Here is a 22,651-nt window from a genome sequence, read left to right on the forward strand (position 1 = left end):
TCCCCCTGATGAAATGTTTTGTTTTAAATTATTTCATTTCTTCAAATGCTTTTTAACATTATATTGATCACTTAATATATTTCCTTTGTATTTTTTATGGAAATTTGTTGTATGACTTTATGAATTCTTATGTGGATCTCTTTTGAGTTCCGTTATCATAATAAAATAAATTTACAAAAAATTTAGTGAACGGGATTGGAGAAGGTAACGGTGTTATCAAAGATGGAGAGCTCCACCTTTCTTTTTTATTTCGCCTATCCAGATGGTCCACAAAGTTTGGCATAGAATGTAAGAAGGTATCCAATTTTTGTTTTCACATTTTTTGGCACTATGAGGACAAAAAAGAAATTGCCAGAGACTTGAGAAAAATAAGATTTAAGCTCAACATACATTTGGTTGCATTTTCTCTGACTGTATTCTCGTTCTGCAGATGATCAGCACTGTTGACTTTTTGTAATTATTTCCAGCACGATATATATACACCTGGCATTGTACTAGGCAATACTACCTAAAATGATGTGCGTTCCTAATATACACAAATTAAATACATAGGGTAAACAGGTGCAGAAATAGCAAAAAAGAATAAACAAACATTTCAACTGATTTATTTTTATTAAGAATTCAACCTAAAATACATCGAAAAACTACATTCCCAGGGAAAAGCTTCTTATTTTTCTCTAGATTTCATCCTAGATTTTGATAAAATCTTTCATTAAAAGAATCTACTCCCAGTCTGGAATCCAGTCAGTATTTGTAGTTGTTAGCAGCCGTTAGCAGCCGAGCACAGCCACTTTCCCTACTGAAGGATGCATTTGCTTTTGTTTACTTTGGTGATCTTCGAAATCGGTTGACCCTCTTTCATTTCTTTGACTGCATTCACAATCTAAAAGAAACAAAAACAAATCGTATTGTGAAATGCTGCATCTGAGAAAACGTAACAGGCCTGGTCGGCGATCATAGATTTGGAGTGTGCTTGGTTAACACGAACCACTAAATACAGAAAGTAGGTATAGGATTGCCAACAGCAATGATCAAATCACTCGCAAACAGACTGGGTACAACATGGGCATAAGCAGTGCAAGGTTCCTTTACAGAAAGAGCAGATACAGCACAGTCAGATCAGAGCCTGAGATCAAGCACAGCCAGGAGCAGTGCAAGCTTCCCTCTTACTCCAAGAGGCCAGAAATATCACACATCACAGAGAGAAACCACCAAGGATAATTTGCATATGGCTGGTCTTTGTCTGGCAGTAAACAGTGGGGAACAAATGCGATGCGGAAAAAAGTCCAAAGCGACTTCTTGTGGCTGAGACTTCTGCAAGGATTCCAACATCGTCTTCATAGTTTCCACAATTTGGAGCACAACTTTTGTACCAGGATCTGAAGAACTATACCTTTTAATTTGGAGTTCAAGTTACTTCAGTGCCAAATCACTCAGAATTTTAATAACCAGATAGAACTCAAAATAGATTCTTGTCTCCACCAATAAGGAGTGCATAAATCATTAGAGCTTGCATGAACAGATGCCTCTTTCCAGGCTTCCATCCACAGAAAGATACCACTTACTCACTATCACCCACACATATGTCATCTGCTCATGGCTCTGGTGGAACAGGAACTGGGCTTGGGAGCGATGGGCTACTCCAAGACTCACCGCTTGGAGAATATGGACGAGACTGGGGTTGCAGGCCTGGACCGCTGAAATTACTGTTCGCTGACCCGATCTTCTCATGGTTTAAAGATTAAGATGGAACATTGTACCAACAGTGTTATCTGTCATTCCCCGTCCCAGACTCCGGTACAGCACTAGCTAAACTTGGAGTACCAAGATGATGGGTGCATCCCACACTACCCCTGCCCTCCCAATGGTGAGGTAAACGGACCAGTCTGGAAGAAGACCCTGGCAAAAGGAACAGCAGTCAAATATTCTAAAATAAGAACCTTTGGTAAGTATCCCTTTGCTAGGTGACTTTCCCTCGCCCACTTAAGCTCCCAATAGCCTTTTTCTTCGCGTGTGTGCCCCACAGCAGACAAAGGAGTCTTTTGTTCTTTATAAATTAATAAGGTATCTAACTACAAGTCCAAAGTCATTTCTTGCGCTTCTTTGTAGAGAGGTATTCTTAAGATTAGGTTTTTAGATGATGAATGAAAGTGCCACCAAATTGTTAAGACAAGGGGAATGGAAGGGAGAGGAGATCTTCACACGGGTAAGGAATAAACAGAAGTTGCATCTTAAAATAAAGCATAAAAAGTCTGGTGTATGGATGCAAAACTTGAATTTCTTTGGCGAGTGCTGAATAGCATCTTTATTTCTGTCATTAATGTCGAAGGGGATTATGCAAAAGAAACTGAGACTATTTCCTTCCAGTTCAATAAAATAGGACCCTGAACTCTGTGATTTTATGTCTTCAAGTCCACTTTTTTAACCTCTTCCATGCTCATGACGAGCTCAGCTCGTCATGAGCCGTGGAAAGCTCGCCTGCTGTGCTGAGCGTTCCACGGGAACGGGTGTGGCCATGACGAGCTGAGCTCGTCATGAGCATGCGGGCGCCGTGCGCCCCCCCAGCACAGCGGGAAAGTAACCCCCGCAGCGAAGGGGTTATTCTGACTCTAGCCCAGAGGTCTTGAAACTATGGGGGTGGCCCCCTGAGGAGTCCATGGCTGTATTTGAAGGTTAGCGCAAATGCCGCCACAAGTACGTGTAAATGAGGGTGGTCTGGAAGCACTATGTTGTTCATTTGGCACATTTCCAGGCTCTCTTCATTTACATGCAGCGGTCTAAACAATTAAAATGTGTGGAAAGAGTGATCCATGCTGTGGTGGCGGGTGAAAGATTTAGCTATTCGGTTTCTTCTTTTTTTCATTTTCATGCAACTACATATAAAAAAACGCACAAAGCTTAAATGAAAAATAAATGCAGTGTAAACTAATCATTGGAAAATGCACCCTTTCGCATTTATGAAACCTAAATTGGTTAATTGGTTAAGGTGATCACTGCTGATGACAGTATGTGTGATCAGAGAGCCACAGAATTGCCACAGAATTGAATCCTGATTGGTGCAGTGGGGAATAGTGACTTGTGTATTTATAGTGCTGCGAGATCCTAGTCTGTAAGAGAAAGCCATTTTGTAATTACTTTAAAATTGTATTATATAAGTATTCGGCTGCAGCAAATGATTTAGCATTTAAGATAAAAACAAGTGCTGTCAACGTATATATTTTAGTAATTGGTAATCAGACTATACCCAGTGCAAACATTTAAGTGCCCATTAAAAGTGTGCTTTCCAGAACTAAAGACATACCTCCTTAACTTACCTCTCAAAAAGAATAAATATGTGTCATCTTAAAATTCAAGTTAGGACTCACTCATTACCATTCCTAGGTTTGAGGCGATGCGACAGGAACAGGATGAGAAGACACTGGTGGTGAATCTCATCGTGATCAAATTGAGGGGGGTGGGGGGGGGGGGAGGGAAACAGATGGCCCCGATATTAATGATATTGTTTGTACTTTGTGGCGATTGATTCCTGCAATTGTATTATGTGACACCCATCTTGTGCTATTTTTGTTGGAAATTAAAAATAAATGCATTTAAAAAAAATAAAAAAATAAAATAATCAAGTTACTCCATTGGTTAAAACATAACGACTCCCAAGCGAACTTGAGGATTAATGGGCCTGGGCGAAATTAAATTATGTTGGTGTAATTTTGGGAATGTCACGTTATGCAACATTATGCCTTTTAATGTAATTACTGGCATAAAAATGTACTGTGAATAGGTAACTCGCTGTGTTTTACAGCGGAAAGCACAAAACAACAACAGCGACACATTTGAAGCTAACATATAGTGCGAAGTTACAGACTTGAATGTTAGGAAATTATGCATATTTTAGCCATCAGTTCGTATAATTCAAAGAATTTCACACACCGCTAATGGTTAACCAAATGCACACATTTACACCCTGGTGAGAAGGCCTGCGCCTTTCCCACCTCCCCTCCAATTCCAAATTAACCCTTCGGGAGGGTTGTTTTTCGAATAAAACGTATGGGAACTGGTTTTGTAAAATTAAAAAAGCATGAGCATTTCGGACCCTGTGGACCCCGCTCACTTGAACTTCTGCTCAGATGTCCTTTCAGGTGATTGGAGGTGAACAGTTCAAGAGAGGTGACCAGCAGAGTTGCATTGGGACGCAGAGTCTTGACCCTCAGGCCCATGGGCCTCAGAGTAATGCCCCAGGAGAAAGAGGAAAGGAGCTAAATCTAGGCATGGGGCATAGATATGGTCTAGAAGAGGTGCTTTTCGGAAGTCTTGGAACGCAAAGGTCCCTTGCATGGCGATAGACTTGTACCCTTGGCCAAATACCCCTGCTGCCTTGATATCTGGTTCCGTGTAACAATTTTTGATCATGAGCGAACAAAGACCATGCGTGTGTGCTATGACCTAAGCCGGTCTAATGGATTGTGGTCTGCTTTGGCCGGGAGGGAAGCTCAAAGCAATACCCATAAGTGGTGGAAGTCTACTGCCTTCAACATGAGTTAAGAAGCATGAGGGTGGTGGTGACAGCATACTGTATTTTCAGTGATCAGTAGTGTACAGGCCTTTTTACCTGTGTCATGATGGTGGCGTCTCCTGGCCCGCTCTGGTAAAATTCCGCTGCTGTGTGCTTAACTTACCCTTGGCCTACTTTGGATTGTGCACAGCGCAGGGATGTGTGTGTGCCTGTGGAAAGGTACAATGCATCAGAATATAGCGTGCATGGTTGCATGTGCGTGCTGGGATTCGTGTGCCTCTGAGAAGTTACAGTCCATCAGGAAATTGCATGTATGGTTAGGATGCCACTAGTTGATTTTAGATTCATTGTCTTATTTAAAACTGTTTTTTGAATTTTTATATGACCAATTATGTACTATCGATTTTGATTAAATTTGTATGATATGAATTGTCTTTTTTATTTATATGTGTAAATTAAAAATAATGTAAATTTTAATGAATTTTGTGCCTTGTTTGTTCTCCCTTATTGCGATCCCATTTTTCCTTTATGTTATTATTGAATGCCTAGGGTTATACACATAATTTGTTTTCCCTGTCCTAGGAATTGTATTTACCTTCACAGGGGGTCCTTGTTATTTCCACATTATTTCCTCTGTTGGTTCTGCATGTAGGAGATAGGGTGGGGTATTGCTTGAGCGCACTGGGATGCATTGATGTCCGTCCGAGAGTCAAGTACATTGGAGGCTACCCACCTGTGTATGTTCACAGTACTGTGTGCACTTACAATGGGCACCACACTTTGAAGACACTGGGTTCCATCTTAGGAGGCCCACAGCTTTCTGGAGGAGCAGGTAGAGGTTGCCCCTAACAGATTTGTGCATTGCTCCATTCTTGAGAACCGGGTGGGACACACACTGGAGAAAGCAAGATCCAGGCTCTTCGATGTATATCAATAGGGAGCTTTGATTCTGTATGGAGGCCACTGGTCAAAGATGCCTGGGCACATCTTTTGAAGGAGATGGGACTGAACAGAGAATCAAAGAGTTGGGATGGGGCCCTTTGGTAACCTTTTGATGCAGATATCACGGAGGATATTATCCAGGTGTGAACCTCTGGTTACTCCCATGGCCTCTGCTTGGAACTACAAACACTGGAGACTACTCCGGTGATAGACTGCTCTCTGGAGGAAGAGCACAAAAAAGGAGAGGCCACTTCAAAGAGGGCAACCCCAAAACACAAACTACAAAGACAGAGGCACTACATCACAAGTGTGTCTGGAAATATACTATAAAAATGGGATCTTGAGTCTCCCACATTGTTAAACTAAACCTGTACATCAGTGTGAAGTAGTTTAGGAGGAATTCTGCCTGTTGTGACCAGGATTGAAAACTAAGGGTCTACCACTCTCTCATGCTGAATGAGGGGACATCTCCCAGAAGAATCAAGAACACTTGCAGCGACCACCAGCTTCTGGCTGACCCACGACCAGTGGGCCCTGTGAGGAGAAGGAGGTTGCCTGGGGGGAGCGGGGTCGAGTGGGTATCCTACTGAGAGGATCCCAGGAGTGTACTGTGAGATTCCGGCACATCAAGAACAGTGTCCCGATCGGGAAATCTGAAGTGTGTGCTGGGTGACCCCCTTATGCCAGGTGGGGGAAGCGGAGTGACCCCCGTGTGGCAGGTGGGGGAAGCGGAGAGAACGGGACACCGGCACTGATCGGGCCATCAGCCCATATGAATTTACTGATCCCCTGATACCAGGAGGGGGGACGGGGGGCACTGCTTGAAGAAAGGGTTGCTCTAGTGCCGTACTACCACAAAAGGGAGGGCTGCTGCTCTTAGTAGAGCTGGGACCCAAAGTGAGCAGTCACCCTATTGATGCTGCTAAGCAATCCCTATATGCCAGGTGGGGGAAGCAGAGAGAACGGGACCCTGGCACTGATCCGCCCATATGCATTTACTGATCCCCTGATACCAGGAGGGGGACGGGGGTGGGGGGGCACTGCTTGAAGAAAGGGTTGCTCTGGTGCCGTACGATCACAAAGGGAGGGCTGCTGCTCTTAGTAGAGCTGGGACCCAAAGTGAGCAGTCACCCTATTGATGCTGCTAAGCAATCCCTATATGCCAGAAGGGGATCATTGAGAAGACTAAGGGCCGTTGCCCTGTGAGTGCTGTGAGTACCCCTATATGTCCGGATGAGGCCGTGTTCCAGAAAGAGAGCAGTCGCACTAGGACAGTGTGTAGTTGTAATCACCTAGCTTGTGTACAAACGCACCCAAGAACCGTCTCTGGATGAAGAAGAAGCCTTACTGCAAGATTGGAGGAGCACCAAGGATGGCTGCTGCCGCAGTCACGAATTCTAGAGTTCTGCTCACCGTCAAGCTGGGAAGGCATGCCTGGGGACTCTGGACCTGCATCCCAGTGACAGTGGGTAAGACGGACGCATCAAGGCCCAGGAACATGTAGACTCATGCTAAAAAGCTCTCATAGAATTTTAAGACTTGAGCTCACCAGCAGGCCGTAGCATAGATGTCGATTTACAAAAGGGGGTGGTGATGAACAGAGTGTCTGAATTGAGCAGACCACTCTTACCCAGTCCAAAGATCAGGGCTTGATCCATCACCGTTATTTATCTCACTGCCCCATCCCAGCTCAGAATCTGGCTATATGCAAATCAGTCTGTCCCTGGCCCAGTGCATCATGGGAACAGGGCAGACTAAACTACCAAGCCAATTCTTTACCAGAAAGGAGACAAGCTACCGGGGACCGGTTTCTGGCATTTCAGCCTCTTCGGCCCGGCTTGCTTGAATCCTGATGGAGCAGTGAGAAAGGGACTCATGTCTGAGTATACCCTGCCACACCTATAGTGGCCAAAATCGATTTACAAAAGGGGGTGGTGATGAACAGAGTGTCTGAATTGAGCAGACCACTCTTACCCAGTCCAAAGATCAGGGCTTGATCCATCACCGTTATTTATCTCACTGCCCCATCCCAGCTCAGAATCTGGCTATATGCAAATCAGTCTGTCCCTGGCCCAGTGCATCATGGGAACAGGGCAGACTAAACTACCAAGCCAATTCTTTACCAGAAAGGAGACAAGCTACCGGGGACCGGTTTCTGGCATTTCAGCCTCTTCGGCCCGGCTTGCTTGAATCCTGATGGAGCAGTGAGAAAAGGACTCATGTCTGAGTATACCCTGCCACACCTATAGTGGCCAAAATCGATTTACAAAAGGGGGTGGTGATGAACAGAGTGTCTGAATTGAGCAGACCACTCTTACCCAGTCCAAAGATCAGGGCTTGATCCATCACCGTTATTTATCTCACTGCCCCATCCCAGCTCAGAATCTGGCTATATGCAAATCAGTCTGTCCCTGGCCCAGTGCATCATGGGAACAGGGCAGACTAAACTACCAAGCCAATTCTTTACCAGAAAGGAGACAAGCTACCGGGGACCGGTTTCTGGCATTTCAGCCTCTTCGGCCCGGCTTGCTTGAATCCTGATGGAGCAGTGAGAAAGGGACTCATGTCTGAGTATACCCTGCCACACCTATAGTGGCCAAAATCGATTTACAAAAGGGGGTGGTGATGAACAGAGTGTCTGAATTGAGCAGACCACTCTTACCCAGTCCAAAGATCAGGGCTTGATCCATCACCGTTATTTATCTCACTGCCCCATCCCAGCTCAGAATCTGGCTATATGCAAATCAGTCTGTCCCTGGCCCAGTGCATCATGGGAACAGGGCAGACTAAACTACCAAGCCAATTCTTTACCAGAAAGGAGACAAGCTACCGGGGACCGGTTTCTGGCATTTCAGCCTCTTCGGCCCGGCTTGCTTGAATCCTGATGGAGCAGTGAGAAAGGGACTCATGTCTGAGTATACCCTGCCACACCTATAGTGGCCAAAATCGATTTACAAAAGGGGGTGGTGATGAACAGAGTGTCTGAATTGAGCAGACCACTCTTACCCAGTCCAAAGATCAGGGCTTGATCCATCACCGTTATTTATCTCACTGCCCCATCCCAGCTCAGAATCTGGCTATATGCAAATCAGTCTGTCCCTGGCCCAGTGCATCATGGGAACAGGGCAGACTAAACTACCAAGCCAATTCTTTACCAGAAAGGAGACAAGCTACCGGGGACCGGTTTCTGGCATTTCAGCCTCTTCGGCCCGGCTTGCTTGAATCCTGATGGAGCAGTGAGAAAGGGACTCATGTCTGAGTATACCCTGCCACACCTATAGTGGCCAAAATCGATTTACAAAAGGGGGTGGTGATGAACAGAGTGTCTGAATTGAGCAGACCACTCTTACCCAGTCCAAAGATCAGGGCTTGATCCATCACCGTTATTTATCTCACTGCCCCATCCCAGCTCAGAATCTGGCTATATGCAAATCAGTCTGTCCCTGGCCCAGTGCATCATGGGAACAGGGCAGACTAAACTACCAAGCCAATTCTTTACCAGAAAGGAGACAAGCTACCGGGGACCGGTTTCTGGCATTTCAGCCTCTTCGGCCCGGCTTGCTTGAATCCTGATGGAGCAGTGAGAAAGGGACTCATGTCTGAGTATACCCTGCCACACCTATAGTGGCCAAAATCGATTTACAAAAGGGGGTGGTGATGAACAGAGTGTCTGAATTGAGCAGACCACTCTTACCCAGTCCAAAGATCAGGGCTTGATCCATCACCGTTATTTATCTCACTGCCCCATCCCAGCTCAGAATCTGGCTATATGCAAATCAGTCTGTCCCTGGCCCAGTGCATCATGGGAACAGGGCAAACTAAACTACCAAGCCAATTCTTTACCAGAAAGGAGACAAGCTACCGGGGACCGGTTTCTGGCATTTCAGCCTCTTCGGCCCGGCTTGCTTGAATCCTGATGGAGCAGTGAGAAAGGGACTCATGTCTGAGTATACCCTGCCACACCTATAGTGGCCAAAATCGATTTACAAAAGGGGGTGGTGATGAACAGAGTGTCTGAATTGAGCAGACCACTCTTACCCAGTCCAAAGATCAGGGCTTGATCCATCACCGTTATTTATCTCACTGCCCCATCCCAGCTCAGAATCTGGCTATATGCAAATCAGTCTGTCCCTGGCCCAGTGCATCATGGGAACAGGGCAGACTAAACTACCAAGCCAATTCTTTACCAGAAAGGAGACAAGCTACCGGGGACCGGTTTCTGGCATTTCAGCCTCTTCGGCCCGGCTTGCTTGAATCCTGATGGAGCAGTGAGAAAGGGACTCATGTCTGAGTATACCCTGCCACACCTATAGTGGCCAAAATCGATTTACAAAAGGGGGTGGTGATGAACAGAGTGTCTGAATTGAGCAGACCACTCTTACCCAGTCCAAAGATCAGGGCTTGATCCATCACCGTTATTTATCTCACTGCCCCATCCCAGCTCAGAATCTGGCTATATGCAAATCAGTCTGTCCCTGGCCCAGTGCATCATGGGAACAGGGCAGACTAAACTACCAAGCCAATTCTTTACCAGAAAGGAGACAAGCTACCGGGGACCGGTTTCTGGCATTTCAGCCTCTTCGGCCCGGCTTGCTTGAATCCTGATGGAGCAGTGAGAAAGGGACTCATGTCTGAGTATACCCTGCCACACCTATAGTGGCCAAAATCGATTTACAAAAGGGGGTGGTGATGAACAGAGTGTCTGAATTGAGCAGACCACTCTTACCCAGTCCAAAGATCAGGGCTTGATCCATCACCGTTATTTATCTCACTGCCCCATCCCAGCTCAGAATCTGGCTATATGCAAATCAGTCTGTCCCTGGCCCAGTGCATCATGGGAACAGGGCAGACTAAACTACCAAGCCAATTCTTTACCAGAAAGGAGACAAGCTACCGGGGACCGGTTTCTGGCATTTCAGCCTCTTCGGCCCGGCTTGCTTGAATCCTGATGGAGCAGTGAGAAAGGGACTCATGTCTGAGTATACCCTGCCACACCTATAGTGGCCAAAATCGATTTACAAAAGGGGGTGGTGATGAACAGAGTGTCTGAATTGAGCAGACCACTCTTACCCAGTCCAAAGATCAGGGCTTGATCCATCACCATTATTTATCTCACTGCCCCATCCCAGCTCAGAATCTGGCTATATGCAAATCAGTCTGTCCCTGGCCCAGTGCATCATGGGAACAGGGCAGACTAAACTACCAAGCCAATTCTTTACCAGAAAGGAGACAAGCTACCGGGGACCGGTTTCTGGCATTTCAGTTTCTTCGGCCCGGCTTGCTTGAATCCTGATGGAGCAGTGAGAAAGGGACTCATGTCTGAGTATACCCTGCCACACCTATAGTGGCCAAAATCGATTTACAAAAGGGGGTGGTGATGAACAGAGTGTCTGAATTGAGCAGACCACTCTTACCCAGTCCAAAGATCAGGGCTTGATCCATCACCGTTATTTATCTCACTGCCCCATCCCAGCTCAGAATCTGGCTATATGCAAATCAGTCTGTCCCTGGCCCAGTGCATCATGGGAACAGGGCAGACTAAACTACCAAGCCAATTCTTTACCAGAAAGGAGACAAGCTACCGGGGACCGGTTTCTGGCATTTCAGCCTCTTCGGCCCGGCTTGCTTGAATCCTGATGGAGCAGTGAGAAAGGGACTCATGTCTGAGTATACCCTGCCACACCTATAGTGGCCAAAATCGATTTACAAAAGGGGGTGGTGATGAACAGAGTGTCTGAATTGAGCAGACCACTCTTACCCAGTCCAAAGATCAGGGCTTGATCCATCACCGTTATTTATCTCACTGCCCCATCCCAGCTCAGAATCTGGCTATATGCAAATCAGTCTGTCCCTGGCCCAGTGCATCATGGGAACAGGGCAGACTAAACTACCAAGCCAATTCTTTACCAGAAAGGAGACAAGCTACCGGGGACCGGTTTCTGGCATTTCAGCCTCTTCGGCCCGGCTTGCTTGAATCCTGATGGAGCAGTGAGAAAGGGACTCATGTCTGAGTATACCCTGCCACACCTATAGTGGCCAAAATCGATTTACAAAAGGGGGTCTCTGTTTAATTCAGAGACTCTGTCCCTCACCACCCCTTGTTGTAAATATTTTTGTCCACCCTAAGCGTGGAAGGGTATACTCAGATGTGAGTCCCTTGCTCATTGCACCATCAGGATTCAAGCAAGCCGGGCCGAAGAGGCTGAAATGCCAGAAACCGGTCCCCGGTAGCTTGTTTCCTTCCCAGTGTAAGAATTGGCTTTTGTAGTTTGGTTTGCCCTGTTCCCATCATGCACTGGGACAGGAACAGACTAATTTGCATACAGCCAGGTTCTGAAACTGGGATGATGCAGTGAGCTAAAAAACGGTGTTGGATCTAGCCCTGATCTCTTGACTGGGTGAGAGTATTCTGTTTAATTCAGAGACTCTGTCCCTCACCACCCCTTGTTGTAAATATTTTTGTCCACCCTAAGCGTGGAAGGGTATACTCAGATGTGAGTCCCTTGCTCATTGCACCATCAGGATTCAAGCAAGCCGGGCCGAAGAGGCTGAAATGCCAGAAACCGGTCCCCGGTAGCTTGTTTCCTTCCCAGTGTAAGAATTGGCTTTTGTAGTTTGGTTTGCCCTGTTCCCATCATGCACTGGGACAGGAACAGACTAATTTGCATACAGCCAGGTTCTGAAACTGGGATGATGCAGTGAGCTAAAAAACGGTGTTGGATCTAGCCCTGATCTCTTGACTGGGTGAGAGTATTCTGTTTAATTCAGAGACTCTGTCCCTCACCACCCCTTGTTGTAAATATTTTTGTCCACCCTAAGCGTGGAAGGGTATACTCAGATGTGAGTCCCTTGCTCATTGCACCATCAGGATTCAAGCAAGCCGGGCCGAAGAGGCTGAAATGCCAGAAACCGGTCCCCGGTAGCTTGTTTCCTTCCCAGTGTAAGAATTGGCTTTTGTAGTTTGGTTTGCCCTGTTCCCATCATGCACTGGGACAGGAACAGACTAATTTGCATACAGCCAGGTTCTGAAACTGGGATGATGCAGTGAGCTAAAAAACGGTGTTGGATCTAGCCCTGATCTCTTGACTGGGTGAGAGTATTCTGTTTAATTCAGAGACTCTGTCCCTCACCACCCCTTGTTGTAAATATGTAGCATAGATGTCGGCACACGAGAATGGGGAATAACCATCATCCACACTCGTTTTTAAGAAAGGGCAGAGGAAACTGCCCGCTTTGTGATGCATAGCTATCATTAGTGAAGTCAGTGCAGTGGCACTTGGGCTGGGGGGAAGAGGGGTGGGGTGAGAGGACCACTGCATCACAATTACGACTGTCTTATTTTACAAAAGAGGCATGGCGACTCAATTTCAATGCTATAGTTAGGATATTTTTTTTCTGAAAAGGGACAAAGTCTGTTTCAAGATTGGAGTGATGGCCAGGTATGGAGGCGAAGGGGTTGAAGAGGTAGAGGAGACAGTCTGGCACTCAGGGCTGCAGCTGTCATTGGTCCAGCAAGTGCAGTTACATTGTGGCACCTGAATGTAAAGGGCTCACAACACCCAATTATGGGGACAGTGTTTTAGTGAATTTCAAAAAAGCAAAAAAAGTTTGAAGACCTCTGCTCTAGCCTATTGTTTGCCCCTCATCCGATCCTGGTGTAGTTCCGTAGTTTAAGGGTCTGTTTCGGTGGTTCCGAACTCGTTCAATAAAGGTCGTCAGAAATAGACGATCTTGGTGTCAGCGGACCGCAAATCACGAGCGCGGTGTGTACGAGTGTTTGCGCATTAATCGATCAATGAGAACACTACATATTCAGGGATTTCGTTTGAACCTTTGGGTTCCATTTTGTGTACGCCAGCCATTTTGTGGTTGCCCTCATATAGGCCGATGACTACGGCCAAGTGAGTCCTTGGGACACGTACACCTTAGCTGACTTCTGAATGACCTGGCCGAACTGACTCCTTTGCCTGAGGCTGACCTCGCTGAGCCGGTTCCTTGTTAAACAGCTGGTCAGATAAAGATCAAAGAGCAGGACATGCCGAAGTTTACAGTACACTGCAGCCACCTTTCTATCTTGATCCCAATCTATTTCTGCTTCTTCCTTTACGACATAATCACTGATTTAGGTTGAGGTTTTATGATGGGTTTGTCCGGCCTGATCGAACAGGAAAGTTGAAATGTGCTTGGTCATTTCTGGTGGGCTGGACAACGGAAAGAGGGATTGTCGTTATGCGATACTTTTGAAATGTCATGTTTCCATTGGTTAGTTTGTACGTAATCGATGCTACTTTTGAATGTAATTTTTGGCATAAAAGACCATGCTCTGCTCATTGAATTTGTGCAGTCTCTAGCGAACCACCCGTGTTGTGCTTCGTAGATCTCTGTTCCTGGTTGCAGCCAATAAACTTTGGTCTTTGATGTCATCAAGAAGCGTCCCGTGTCTCTGTTTGCCAAGGCAGGGGAACTCGAAGGCATCGGGCGTTTTCCCTGGTGCCGCTAGGTTCTAAAACTTGGTCCTTCACTGGTCATATTTCTTCAACTTCTGGCCTATCTTTTCGTTTATGGTGTGTGCTATCCTTTTCTACCTGTTCCAGAGTTTACTGTGCCATTTTCAGACAGTGCTCATCTTTTGTCCACTTTTCTGCTGCATCCTGAATTCCCTTCACCAATTCTGCTGTGAAGGGTCCATGATTGGCTTTTGAAGCCTGATCCTCAACTCTCGGATTTCCTGCGGAGCTCACCTACCTCCGATGCTCTGTCTTGTGCACTCTTCCTCTCCATACCATTAAGTTGGTAGCTTGCCTCATTCTGATCCCCTCATCCACTTGTTGTTCTAGTGCTGTGCTGGAGTTTTGACTCGTTCTACTGCTCCATTCTGAGACCACCCAGCTACAGTACAAAGTTGGAAGTTCATGGGAATCACCACCATTTGCTTTTCCTTTAGGAGCAATTTGTAATTTTGTATAAATATGGGTCACAATTTTTCATCTTTATTTGCACTTAAGCAAAAGTATTTTAACTTTATTTTGTGTCATTTTGTCCGAGATTATTTGTCAACAATTTCATCTTTAATCAAGCAAACGCATTTTTTACAATAACCATATAAAAAATAGGATTTTAAATATTGAGCACTTACATCTTCATGGTAAGGAAATCCGCCACTTTCAAGCTTAGAGAAAATGAGCTTGTCATTGATTTTAATTTCAAAGCATCCTACAATAGAACAAAAAATATAAAGAGATAATATTGCAACGCTCAAAGGGGCAAACACATCTATATTAGTTAGCTCATAATGCCGCATAAATATCCTACAACATCAAATTCAGAAATATACTTTCACAGATATATGCCACCCCCTACTATGGACCTGCTAACGTTGAAGCTGTTAATGTGTATTTAAAGATACTTTGTTAGATATTATATTTTTTATGTTACCAAGCAATTTCAAGAATTCTCTTTGTTACAGGCTTTCCTATAGTTAGTGTTGTCCCTTCTACTAAGCTGTGGTTGGAATGCCTTATAGCAATTGGAATTACTGCAGCATGGCACACCATTAGAGTTAGTGAACAAAACACTATAAAATACAGGCATGTACAAATCTATCAAATCTTCTTACCTCTCCTCCCCTTTTCACCACAAACCTCCGCATCAGGAACTTCTTGCTTTATTTCGCTGGCAAGTTCCCGATAGCGGGGCTCATATCCTCACCCTCCACTGGAAAGGAAACAGATATATACAACCATTAAGACCTAGCTGGTGACAGTGATCCTTTTGTTACTTACAATTTGTAAGTTACAATCCTTGTAATATAGCATCGTGAGCTATGGACTGGCATCAAAGAGCTGCATGCAAACTACAAATCACAGGTTTAATACCTAATGATTTTCCCTATTATTTCTCTGCTAAGAAGGGTTAGTTTGGGTAGCAATAAATTCCTATAAGTTACGCTAACCACAAAACACTGTTAAATTTCAACTCTCAAGTTTGTGATTTTCCAGAAAAGCACTCTTAATATATATACTGCCACCAATATATATGACACAACTCCTACATCTTGTAGTCCTCGCTGCCTTATGTAACGTTTCATATACAGTGATGTGCACATCACTGCCTCTGTATGATGTGTGACAAGGAGTGCTCTGATGCCATACATTAGTATGAGTAGCGCTAAAAAAGAAATTAAGTACATGTAAAGATGATCTATTGGAGGGTGGTAGTGAGAGAATCTGTGGAGAAGAATGTTATTGGGGCCACCAACAAAGATTGTTGCACTGGATGCCACCCAATGCTTAAACTGGCCCTGAACACACAAACAACTCATTGCCAAGATTTCTTACTTTTTTTAAATTACTTAGCCAATTGTTATTTATAGATCTCATTTCTTCGGCGGGGTTGAAGTTATTAAGATTCGCAAACATTTATCAAACATAATCGGTACCTGGTTAAAGTCGGTTTAAAAAAAAAAAATACATAATCGGTACCCATTATCTAATGAAACATGGATTACAGAATGTTTTACGTACATTCAGATAATACTTCATCCCTAACGGCTAGATTTAGTGTGATTTTTCCATTAAAAATATATTAGTCTTTAAAACAGAAAGTGATAGGGATCGCCAATCCAGGTGGGCTATCCCCACCTGCAAGGTAGCACAAGGTGTTGGGTATATCTAAATGTGAATACATCTTTTTTTTTTAAATACAACACATGATTTAATCTAAATGTGTAGTGGTACTTATACAGCCTCATTCTTTATTAAAAGGTTGCCTGGCTGAAAATGTAGACGCATCCTTCTCTTCAGCATTCTAGAGGTGGAAGAAAAACCAGGTCTTCTTTAAAGACAGTGCAAGTTTAATATAACCCCGTTAAACTTTAACTGCAGTTACTAAACACTATTGCTGTAATTAGAATAAAATCACTAACTACCTTTTTGTAACATGTTCCTACAAATCCTCATTTTAAGGGATTTCTTAGCCAGCTGCCTTTCTAATTTAATTTATTTCAGGGCTATTAATAGTATAAAAATGTGAGCAGAAAAGGGGCACAAACTAACATGTAAAGCTGCCTTTGTTTTGCTGCTGCCTGTAGGTGTCGGACTTCCCTGCTTCCTTGAGGTAGAGTTACTTTAACCTTGTTTCCACTGGGTGGCTTACTTTGAAAGCATTTATCTCTGTGAGGAGAGTTTTTACAGGGCAGCCACCTTTCCGGATACATTTCAAAGGTGTTCCAGGCTGCGCTTCAGACACAGCCTTTGCGTAGTGATGCCCCTCACAGCAGGGCCGTCTCTAGCCTCGAGCACCTTCAACAGAGGCACAAAGAGGCGAGGCCTCTGCACTGAAGTGTGATGATGGTAGACTAATGCTACCCCTCACTTAAAGCTCCCCTTCAACCGGAAGCCCCACCCCTACTCACCCATAACATCTACAAAAGAGCAGTGCTTCGGGAAGTCTAACCAGCAGCTATTTGCTAACAAATGTATTCATTAAATGTGTAAAGGGAGCCCTTTCACCATCCCCTCCCTCACACCGGTGTTTACTTCCCCTGCCCTCCAGCCAATGGAATGCAGGTAATAAACTTCTTTGGTAAGCTGTCCACACCTTCCCTCAGGGGCCAATGCACACCAGGGGCGTTGAAATGGACCCCACTCTGCTGTATAATTAATACTCCGAGTCAAACCTGAGGATGGATGCCAGAATCTCTTTCAATGGGTACATTATTTCCTATGTATTTTCTCGACATGAGTCCAGCCTTTATTTCTCACTCTCAACCCTTGAGCTAATCGACTGACCTGGCTAGAACAGTGATCGAGCAATAGTCTAGCAACAGAGAGATTATTTACCTGATTCGAGAACTATTCCAAATTACCAATATAGCACAATCTTCACAAGTAAATAATGTTGCTTCTTTCTACAATCTTGCATTCTAAAACTACATGCCCTTTTAAAAAATATTTACCACATTACTCCAATTAAACATTAAAAAACTGACCTGTAATTAAAACTTCTGTTTGTGACCTCTCTTTTTTCATTTCTCTTTCAAATGTCCCTCTACTTCCCTTTTATCCTCTGCATGCCAAATCTCACTGAACATACTCGGACACAAGCAGCTTGACTATTCTCTAGTTCAGCAAATTTCCTACAACTAATTTCAAAGATCACAATCTCTCCTCCTTCCGCTGAAGGTCATATCTGTGTAACCTACAATACCAAATCTCCTCCAACTCATGCATTAATGCCACCAACCAGGTGCTTAATCTCACCTTACCCCCTTCTTATGATCGCAACCAACCACTATTACTTTAGTCCACCATAAAAAACTGAAATGGCTGCATGGAAAGGTTTACTTTGATTACACAAGCTTAATCCCAATAACTAATAGTAACCAATAACACTGAACTTCCCAACAACCTGGGGTTCCAGAGCAGTGTGCTGCCTGGCGTAAAGCGCTTGGACTCCTCATAAGGGGTAGTAAGCTCTATATAAATGCAATTGACCACTACAAATACTGTGATGGGAAGGCAGATGTCCACGTCCCCCACAAGGGTGACACTAGAGGGGACAGCCCCTTAGTGTTTCCTCACTGCCCATGGTGGGGGTTAGTATTTTTTTTCAATGGCCAGTAGCCTGGCCGGGAAGCTGGCCACTACGAGGGAGAGTCCTCACCTCCCCATGGATAATGTCACTTTTGGGAGGCGACTGGCTATTTAGGTGGGCATCACACCAAGACATTCCTCTTTGCTAGGCCAGCAGCAGAGGAATTTGCCACCCACTCACCCAGCAGGAACAGGAGAGCTAAAAAGAATAGCAAATCGCTATACAGCGTCGCAAGACAGTTGGTATCCTGACATCTGGGTATTGGTTTTACCTTGCTCCTTGGTGGCACGGGTGCAGCAACCACATCAAAGCATTGGGCCGCAGCCCCAATATGAAATGTACAGCACCAGATAAATAATGAGATAGCAACGCAATGCCCGGTGGACGGAGAGTGTTTCAAGACGTGTGTCCGCGGTTAGTCCTAAAAAGGCGCTGCTCTCGGTGATCACTCGTAAAATGACGCTACCTGTGTACTGCATAAAAGAATGTGAATAAACTTGCAACAGTTTTCCCACAAGCACAGGTGTTGGTCTGTTTTTTGTGATGATGCAACTGTATTTTGTCAAATAATTATGTGTATTCATATGTCAGATGGCAGGGGCCTAGGGGTGGAAATGCTAAGCAGCTAGCTGGTCAGCGTTTTTAATGTCCGTGTTGTAGCTATGACCTCACTTCCTGGAATCAAGGACAGAGTTCATCCATTGTGCGGAGCATCTCGTTAAGTACAGGTCTGTCTTTAGGAGCAATAAATAATACTGCGGTTTACTACACAATATTACGGAGTCCATCTACCCAAACGTTACTGAAACTATTGATTGGGCATCAAGAAAAGCATCTGAAGTCCGAGATTCTAAAGCAGCGCGTGTACTCACCAGTGGCGTCACTAGGGTTGGTGTCACCCGGTGCGGGTAACTCATGGTGTCACCCCCTCACCACTTACCGCATGGACCTCCTCCGCTCCGAGTCCGCCAGTGGACACAGATGGCAAATAACGGGACCATAAGATAACGTTAACCCGAAAACCACAGAAATACACAAGTTATAGTTTAGGAAAAACACTATAACTTTCACCCCATTATGCACTGGCCTTCAGCCAGGCAGTGCATCCACCCACAGGAAAACACCCAATCCATATTCTTGTCCTCTTAAAAACGAAAATTCACATGTCATGAGTGTTGTACTATTTAAGGTCATACGTGATCATGTTTGGGCAGAAGTTATATAGCTTTTTGACTAAACTATAACTGGTAAATTTCCAAAGTTTTCGATTTTTTTAAACATTAGCTAATGCCTCATTCCAGCAACTAACTACAACATAAGTTTAACTTTAACCCCTTCCATGCTCATGACGAACCCCAGCAGTCATGCACTTCGGTGCTCGTGTGCTGATGACGGCTGGGGTTCGTCACGGCCCACCCCTGTTCGTGCTGTTTACAGTACACCAGGGGAATCGCGGCCGCATCGAAGGGGTTAATCTTTCCGTGAATTTTTGTTTTTATTTTTTTCATGTAAATTAAGGTATTAGAAACTTAAAATGTCACTTTAACCTTTGCTTTTTTCACTGAATTTCTGGGGTTCTTTGATCATATTCTAAAGTGGACCAAGTCCGAAACCTTAACATTCAGCAAACCCCACCTGTGCATGATTATTGTCCATGTGCTGCAGGGGTTGGCCTTTGGCCAGACACAGCACCCACCCACCCCGTTTAGGGGCGCCCAGACCCCTTTCAAAAGAAGACTTCATACACCAGGGGGAAACACTCTCGGCTTCTGAATCTGCACACAAGGTACCAGCTCCCCTGACAGCGAAGCCAGCCAAGCCTCAACACCCATGTTTCCAGAGGGGCTGAACTGGGGAGACGTTCTCTGCACAGGAAGCGGTAAGAAGACGTGTCCACACCCTCTCTGGGCTACAAATCAAGGTTAGATGATGTGGTCAGTAGGCCTTGGACAGCAGCTATCCGGCAATCATGCATTATATGGAAATCGTGTATATTGCAATAATTTATTGCCTAATATCTGCTAATGATACGTAAATGGTTATGCAGAAGTTATTTTTAGCATAAAAAGCTAGTGTCCATCTTTCCTCTGCAAAACCTTTCATCAGAAAATAGCTTTCCAACTACAAACTTTCAGAGAAAGTAAACTCATGTAATAACACACTCCTAGTGTATCCCACCTGAAAACTCACCAGCTGGAAGCTAGTGAAACCTCTGGACGAGGAATGGTCCAAAAGTGGGCAATTCGTATGGGAGTCGGGTCTGGTTACTCTTTTTTTCCTCAGCATAGAACTGTGCAATATAATCTCCGCGCATGAATTCTATGGTGAACCCCCTGAAAAGGGACGTGTACCTGGTTATGGGGGGTGCCTTCTATTGCCGCGAGACTAAGCCCCTCCCGCCAGGAGAGTGTGTTTGGTGCTCTCATGGTTTCCTTTTGCGTGGGAGGGGTAGGGGCGGGGCATCTCTTTTGATGTGAGTGGCAGCTCTTGCTCCATGTTGTGAGCCAGATCGCAGCAGGGTGGGACTCCGCTCCCTGATGGGATTAGCATGTCTGGGAGGCAGCAGCAGCCTCTGGGGATGCAGGGCCTGTGCTTGACACCTGGGTGTAAAAAGTGCATCCCCCTCCCGCTCCCCTTTTCTAGGCAGCAAGCAATAACTTTTTCCCGTCTCGTGGTCCCTCCACAGCGGATCGCTTTCCCACTTGTGGGAGTACATTTATTATTTATTTATTGTAAAGTTTTATATAGCGCTAGCTTGACCCGTAGGTATCAGAGCGCTTTACATACAAACGACGGAATTTGCATCAGCTGCCCTGTCTGTGACGCAATGTCCCTGAGAGCAGCAGTCTCTGGTGTGTGTGTAATGTGGCTGGTGCAGGTTGTATGTGGGGGCAGCGACTGGGTGTTATTTGAGATGTCTCTGTTCCATGTGGTATGGAGCACTGGCCCGCAGTGCAGCTGGCTGTGCGCTGCAGGGCAGCTCGAGGGGGGGATGCAGGCACAGACCTGGCTGTGAGCCGGGAGGGAACTCGAGCGCTGTGGGTGAATACATGTTCAGAGTCTGACACATAGAAGCAGGCGTCGGGCGCACTGCGGCCCTCTTACACCCAGGTTGGACATCCTGTTCTCTGGAGACCACGCTTCTAATCGCACAGTTTAGGTGTTTCTAGTCACACCCTACATTCAGCCTTCCATTCAACCCATGGCTCCCCTTGTTCAACACTACAAACACTCCCCCCCACCCCATATACAATCCTTCAAATCCTACAGAGCGTGGCCCCCACCCTGCACTCGATGGCGCTACCTCCCATTCAATCCATCCCCACTTTCCACCCCAGGTCACCAGGCCTTTACCTCAGTCGTAAAGCCAAAGCCTCCTGACACTACCTGCAAATCTTTACACACCCATCCTCCCCCATCCCCTTGCTCAGGCTTCACAAACCGCTGTGTATGTTGCTCGGGGTTAAAAGCAGTTCATTCATAAAAATGATATACTGCTCTCACCGTGACCCAAGAAGTCAGTTCCACTGTCCCAAATTTGAAGGGGAGACGCTCCGCTCGCGATATCACAGAAGATGGTGGTGACTAACCACATTCATTCTTTAATCTAGCGCACCGCATGCACTCCCCTGCGCTGCCGTCTCGTCTCCTCCCTGGCGCGTGACCACAACGCGTCAGAGGAGCACAGCGTGCGCGGGGGCTGTCCCAGGGCCGTCAGTGGTAGCGCTGAAGATTGACGGCCCTGTACGCCGCGCATCGCATCGCACCAGCATCACTGATCACGACCGGTGCGTGCGTGGCGACGTGCTGCACTGACTGCAGAGTATTTGAATTTTGTAAGCAGGTGCACCGTGGCGTGCGCTTGGCTTGCAGGTTTGCACTATAAATAAAAAGCACACTGGCAGTAGAGCAGAGGTCAGGCTGCACGGGACTGACTCCACTGGCACGGTGCACTGCAGTGCAAGAGCGAGAGCGAGCCAGCAGCCAGAGTAACGTCGTAACTAGCGGTCAGCACCCCCGTAATCCCCTAGTGACGCCACTGGTACTCACTGGTACTCACCAGTACTCTACGTGCACCCGGACTCTGGCTGAGCCGTGCTTCTCCATCCCGCTGCTGCTCTCTGGCCGCCCCTGCTGCTGTACTGCGGCGCCCCTTCCAGTCACTACTCAGGCGGGACCAGTCTGACAGCCTTTGAGAATGTGCCAAGTCATTCACACACAGCAAACTCTCCCAGCCCGGAAGGAGGCAGCGCTGGTTTCCGCAACCTGCTGGGTTCTGAGGGTGCGTCCTGGCGATCCCTCCGCAATAAATAAGACATTTCCTCGTTAAAGAATCCTCGGCGGTAAAGAGATGCTCGTTGCCGGGGTAACTAATACACTGTGATACAAACGTGAGATGGGAAACCGGTGGTGTAAACAAGCGTTCTGTGGCTAACTGGTTAGGAGGCGCCCTTAATTTAATCAGTTCTTCGTTTGAGCTAGAAGCGCAGGTGAGCACAGGCAATTATTTTCCTTACCATGCTTTGACCCAGAGAGCAAAAGAGAGAAAAAACAGTGACAACGGGAGTAAGCAGGAATGAAAAAGAACCGGCAACAGTGAATTAA

At 45.9% G+C, this 22,651-nt stretch overlaps 1 long non-coding RNA gene across 1 annotated transcript; it reads right to left on the minus strand.

Moving 5' to 3' along the window:
• Positions 1–769: 769 nt before the first annotated feature.
• On the minus strand, positions 770–22,315 carry LOC147733670 (uncharacterized). Its single transcript, XR_015308742.1, has 4 exons — positions 22,107–22,315; positions 15,069–15,166; positions 14,589–14,665; positions 770–883 (listed from the first exon to the last, which is right to left on the minus strand). It is a non-coding gene; the product is annotated as an uncharacterized LOC147733670 (long non-coding RNA).
• Positions 22,316–22,651: the final 336 nt, after the last annotated feature.

The sequence above is a fragment of the Lissotriton vulgaris genome, chromosome 2_1, assembly GCF_964263255.1.
Source record: "Lissotriton vulgaris chromosome 2_1, aLisVul1.2, whole genome shotgun sequence".
Classification (NCBI taxonomy): Eukaryota; Metazoa; Chordata; class Amphibia; order Caudata; family Salamandridae; genus Lissotriton; species Lissotriton vulgaris.